The following is a 6,684-nucleotide window of genomic DNA, read 5'->3' as shown; positions in this document are numbered from 1 at the left end:
GTGATAATTTGACCATCCCACGTTACACATACAAGAGACTCTCCTGACTTGATAAGTTCAGGAACAGTAGATATGTATGCCTCGGGATACACAATTGCACTTTCCTATAAAAAAAAGTATATCTTGAGAGAATCATTTATCTTAAGGTGTATAAATCTATGGCTCTCAAATTTGTCATGTCAAGAGAATTGATTGAGTGTACCATATGGAGTAGCCAGATTATCACGCCTCTTAAATTATTTAAAAAGTATCAATCGAGAGTAGTGTTTTGTTCCTAAATAAAAGATACTTCAAGAAATGCATTTTTTGTATAAGTAAAATAAAAAAGAGTTTACAACCATTTAAATAAAATTATATTTTTATTTTCACATAATTTATACTTTACTTTTGAAAAATAATTTAAATAGAAAAATGGGAAATGGGAAAAAAGGAGTTTAATAAAAAAGACTTACTGCACACTGTCCTTGCTTGACATTTCTTTAAAAAAGTTACCCTTCAATTTTCACAATCTAATTTAGAATATCTGTGAAGAAGTCAAAATTGTCTTTAATAAATCATCAATTTTTATAAATAAATAAATAGCAGAAGATTCAATAGAACGTTGAACAAAGGAAAATCCGGACAAAAGAAGACTTTAATTATTCTAATACTTTCTTATAAATCACGTGTTTAATTAAGAAATGAATGGAAGGAGAGAGTCTAGATAACACGTACCCAACCTTGTTATTTAATAGGGTCTTTTATTTACATCCCTAATTAATATAATAATTAAATTCACCTCCCTCTATTTCTCACCCATCCTAAAATTAAAATCATAGAAATACCCATTTATTTATATATTTTAATTTTAAAACCCCACCTCTCTAACTATTGACTATCGGTACGGGCACTTTCTTTATTTCAGATCAGACTTTGTGAATAGCTAAAGTAAAGGGATGTGACTCTAAATTTGTTGAATCGAAGGAGGAATTGCTAATATATTGGATTATGAATAAAATAAGAAAACCTTATTTAATGATCTTGGTGGTGTAGTTGGTCAGAACAGATCAACTGAAATTTCTCACCCTTCAAGAGTGGACACCTTATCTCATTAGGAGAGAGAATAAGGATAGTGATAGGTACTTAATATGGAAAAAAAGTAGGGTGAAATGTCTCCTAACTTGCTCTTATTTAAGACAGACTGAGGAATAATGGAGCATCTTATACTTAAAAGAAGAAGAAAAGAAAAAGACAATTGAAAATAGAAATATTTCTTTAAAGTGGAAAACTATTAAAAAGATAAGAAAATAAATATTCTAAAAGAATGGAAAGAGTGCATAAATGTAATGGCATATTCTTACAACTAGGGCTGCAACTTGGGTGGGCTAACCTGAACTTAACCCGTTTGATGGGTGAGCCTGGGTTGGGTTATATGAAAAATGAGTTAAGCTTGGATTAGGAAATCTCAACTCGAATTGAATTCGGGCTGAGATTTGAAACAATCCGACTCAATCTGAACTCATTGCTATATATTAATTTTCTCTTTCTAAATATATTTGTAAAATTAAGTAAAAAATTTATAATACAAAAATTAATGAATTTGGAAGTTGTGTGCAAATGTCTTTACTAGTGATTTTATTTTTTATATTGTGTTTATTTTTTAAAATTAAAAATAAAATTTATATATTGATCAAAATGAAATTAGGCTTGCTTAACGAGGCCAACCCTTCTAACACTCCCAAAATTACCTAACTTGGACTAACCCGATTTTAGAAGTTCAATCCCTAGTTGAGCTTGGATTAATGAGCTCTAACCCGATGATCGGGTTGAGTTGAGCTCAGGTTGAGGGTTCTATAACTCTGCCCAGTTGCAACCTTACTTAAAATCACTCTAGTTAAAATTTCAAATAGTCGCTGAAACTATAATGCGTAATAAGGTTAATATGATAGAAGAAAAAATATTATCTTTATGAACTGTGATAATCTGATTTACCCACGTGGCATACTCAAACATCACCCCTGACGTGACATATTCGGGAACCGTAGATCTGTGCTTTCCCATAAAAAAGTGCAGTTCTGCATCTTGATGAGTGAAAATCTACGGTTCCCAAACATGTCACGTCAGGGGTGTCGATTGAGTATGCCACATGGGTAAGTCAAATTTTCATAACACAATCTTTATATATTGATGTATTTTTACAACAACTTGTTCTGTCTCAAAAGCTTTTCAAGTGTTCATTAAAAATAGGAATACTTAAATGTAGAGTACATTCCATTATAATAAGAGAGACAAATCAATTGAAGAATTCTTTTTTGTGTTTTGTTCGATAAGCATTAGGTTGGGAACCTCACCCTACATAAATAAAAGACTAATGATTTTGTTACTCAACCTGACAACATGACTCAAATACTCACCGATGTGTCATGTGCAAAGAATTGTAGATTCTTTCATTTGGGATACACAACTACAAATGGTAGGTCAGTCATGTAGATTGTGTATCTCATGGGAAAGAATCTATGGTTCTTTCCCATGCCATGTCAATGAGTTTTTGAGTCACCCTGTCGGGTTGAGTTACAAAATCAGCACTCTAAATAAAAAGAAATCTTACAAATGAGTATACAAGACATTACAATGACAAAATAAAATATTCACTAAAATAGTATATGCGTATAAATGTAAATGACACACAATTACAATAACAAGCTATCCTACCTTACATGTCGTCATGCTAGTAGGTCAAATATCAAATTGGGATGACTTATTCATAAACTTACAAAATGGAAAATGCTGAAATGACAAAAAGAATTTACAACGATTCTGACAAGTCTGACGTGGGATATGCACATAACCATAGATGTGTTTCCCCACGATACGAGTAAAAGCCATCTACGGGTATGTATGCATGTCCATGTTAGAATTGTGAGAATCACAATAAATCCTGTGCCACCCCAGCACGACTCATACAAAATTTTATTTAACCACCAAAAATACACAAAAATATATCATATTAGGATTAAAAAAAGTGCATTATATATCGTCATACATCCCAGCTTTATTCATACATCAAAGCTTTCAAAATTTTCATATTTATTTGATCATCTAACACTAATAGATCAAATAAAAAATTATTGATTTACTCTTGGTAACCTAACAACATCAGGTTCTCAACCCTAAAATTTGGAATAAAATGTAAATGCGAATGGAAGCAGGGGAATTTTTATTCTTATTTAATTTCTTCACTTATAGCACATGCAGCTGTTGATAATTTAGCTATATTGGGGGTGATGAAGGCAATTTTTCCACTATTATTGATAGATCTTGTATCCCGCGGGAGCTACAGAGAATTATCCAAGATGATCAAATATGTAATTATTCTCATCCTTGATAAAAATAAAAAAGAATTGGCCCTCTACAGCCCCTACTTACCAATCCAGAAAAAAAAAATCCATCTTCGTTAAACTCATCGACTTCTACACCGAATGGTACTTGCCAATTTCACTCTAGTGTTACTCGTCAGAATTTGAATTAAAAAGTGTTGTGTTAATGGATGTCATAACAAGAATAATGTACACAATCCAACCAAAGATCTAGATAAACCATTCCTCTTCTCTTGCATCTTTTTTTTATTTTATTGATATCTTTCTTCTCCTTATCCCAAAATTATTTTATTTCTCTAGCATTCTTATAATAGGGCCTTAGTGATCAAAGGGGTTGTGATTCATTGGTGATTACTCTAGCGCTGTTTTTTTCGATCTTTGATGATCAACATCATCTATGTGATCGAAATAGATTTTCTCTTTAGATTTCTTCTTAATTTAATTATTGTGGGTAACCATTGATTTCATTGTCACAAATTGAGCATTCTTTCCCATCTATGCTATACAAATCTCATCATATCAAGTCAGAAACTCAATCTTAATGTGTGACATAACGATGACTTGATTTTTCATTGACAGCAAGGAAAGTTATTCCTAAGTCGTAACCCTAATGTTTTATTGAGAAAAAGAAATTAGAGCACGTGAGTAAATTTTCTTCTAGACATACATGACGTACTGAATTAGCAAATTATAAACTAAACTTAACCCTAAGTCCAAACCCTAATAACCAACTCTCTTACTTTAACGCATGTGTTATCCAATATAAAAAAACCTATCTTCGCTCCCTCTCCATCACATGTGCTTCCCTTAATCGTTCCTCTTCTTTCTCTCTCCCTTAATCATTCTCTATTTTTTTCTTCTTCTAACATACATCAATGGAGTCTGAAGCTTTCTTCTGGTTACAGTCTCTACAGTCCCACTTTTTCTTTATCTTCCTCTCTTTCACCCTCTCCTTCTCTCTATTCTCTCTTTTAATCTTCTTTCTTAGAGTAAAACTTTGGTGTAATTGTGACGTCTGTCATACTTACCTCACGTCAAGCTGGTTGAACAAATTCGATAATCTTTGCGATTGGTACACTCATCTCCTTAGAAAATCCCCTAATCGAACAATCCATATTCATGTACTCGGGAATACGATCACTGCAAACCCCGATAACGTTGAATACATTCTCAAAACTAAATTCGACAATTACCCAAAAGGGAAACCTTTCTCTACACTCTTGGGTGATCTTTTGGGTCACGGTATCTTTAACGTCGATGGAGATCCATGGAAGTTTCAAAGAAAAATGGCCAGTCTCGAGCTTGGTAGCCTCTCGATTCGATATTATGCTTTTGAGATTGTTACCACCGAGATTAATCAACGCTTGATCCCATTACTATCATCTGTTGCTTGTAAAGAAAATAATGAATTGGATTTACAAGATGTATTTCGAAGATTCTCTTTCGATAATATTTGCCAGTTTTCATTCGGGTTAGATCCTGGCTGTCTCAAGCTCTCACTACCCATGTCTGATCTCGCTGTTTCATTCGATCTGGCATCGAAATTGTCTGCCGAGCGAGGGATGTCGATATCACCTTTGATATGGAAGATCAAAAGGTTTTTGAATTTAGGTTCAGAGAAGAAGCTAAGAGAAGCCATTAAAATGATCAACGTTTTGGCTAAAGAGGTTATAAGGCAGAGACGCATAATGGGGTTTACTAAGAATCAAGATCTCTTATCAAGGTTCATGGGTTCGGTTAACGATGACACGTATCTGAGAGACATCGTTATAAGTTTCCTTCTAGCTGGTCGTGACACGGTCGCGTCAGCGTTGACTAGCTTTTTCTGGTTGTTGGCTCAACACCGGGACGTTGAGTCAGCTATTCTTGACGAGTCAGACCGACTCATTGGACCAACTCAAGAACTCGTTAGTTTTGAGCAAATGAGAGGGATGAATTATTTACAAGCTGCGTTATATGAGAGTATGAGACTCTATCCACCTGTGCAGTTCGATTCGAAGTACTCTCAAGAAGATGACGTACTCCCTGATGGTACGTTCGTAAGGAGAGGAACTAGGGTTACTTATCATCAGTACGCAATGGGTCGGATCGAAGAGATATGGGGTTCGGATTGTCTGGAATTCAAGCCCAATCGGTGGTTGAAGAATGGGTTGTTTTCGCCTGAAAGCCCGTTTAAATACCCGGTTTTTCAAGCTGGTCTTAGGGTTTGTTTGGGAAAAGAAATGGCACTGGTACAGATGAAAAGTGTCGCTCTTGCCCTGATTCGACGGTTCAAGATCGAAACCGTGGAAGCATGTCGAGTACCTCGGTTCAGTCCCGGGTTGACCGCTACTCTGAAAGGAGGCCTTTCGGTTCGAGTTCGGGAGAGGAGAAGCTCATGAGTCGTGCTGGGGTGACACAGGATTTACTGTGATTCTGACAATTCTGACGTGGACATGCATAAATAACCGTAGATGATTTTTACTCGTATAGCGAGGAAACACATCTATGACTATCTGCACATCTCACGTCAGATTTGTGAGAGTCACACTAAACTCTTTTTGTCATTTCAGCATTTTCCATTTATAGCAATTATAGTTTTAGAGTCCACCAACGTGTACATACTTCTGTTGGTGTGTATTTTCGTGTTGTGGTGACAGTATTTACTGTAATTCTCACAATTCTGACGTGGACATGCATACATACCATAAATGATTTTTACTCATACCGCGAGTAAACACATATACGGTTATATGTACATCTCACGTCAGACTTGTGAGAATCCCAGTAAATACTTTTTGTCATTTCAACATTTTCCTTAATGTGTGTGTGATATTACTCCAGTGCCTGTGTGGATTAGTTTTAAAAACTTGTGGGTCCCCTTGTAATTTTATTTTTCTCTTTGGTTTCTAATATAAAATTAGTTTACTTAGCCAAAAACAAGTCATTTATGTTAAAATTCTTAGAAGAGACACCTGCCACCAATGCACTGCAAAGGAGAAATATTATTAATGCTGATTTTTGAACTCAACCTGACAGGGGGCATAAAAAACTTATCAACGTGGCATGGGAAAAGAACCATAGATTCTGTCCTTCGGGATACACAATCGACCTGACCGACCTACCATTTGTAGTTGTGTGTCCTGAGCAAAAGAATCTACGATTCTTTGCCCAAGACACGTCGATGACTTTTAGAGTTCGACTGTCAGGTGGAGTTCAAAAGTCATTAGTCAAATATTATGGATGAGTTAACTTACTATTTTTATCGATCACTAGTAAGGTGGAGTCTGCAAACGCAAACTATTACCAAAAAAAAAAAAATTAGATTTATGCATGATTAAATGTTTTT

At 34.9% G+C, this 6,684-nt stretch overlaps 1 pseudogene; it reads left to right on the top strand.

Annotated features, from left to right (window-relative positions):
* Nucleotides 1-4,110: 4,110 nt before the first annotated feature.
* On the top strand, nt 4,111-6,354 carry LOC147395465 (cytochrome P450 94C1 pseudogene; annotated as a pseudogene).
* Nucleotides 6,355-6,684: the final 330 nt, after the last annotated feature.

Source organism: Akebia trifoliata, chromosome 8 (assembly GCF_017979445.1).
Source record: "Akebia trifoliata isolate Shusen 1 chromosome 8, ASM1797944v1, whole genome shotgun sequence".
Lineage (NCBI taxonomy): Eukaryota > Viridiplantae > Streptophyta > Magnoliopsida > Ranunculales > Lardizabalaceae > Akebia > Akebia trifoliata.
This window is presented reverse-complemented; position numbering and strand designations above follow the sequence as displayed.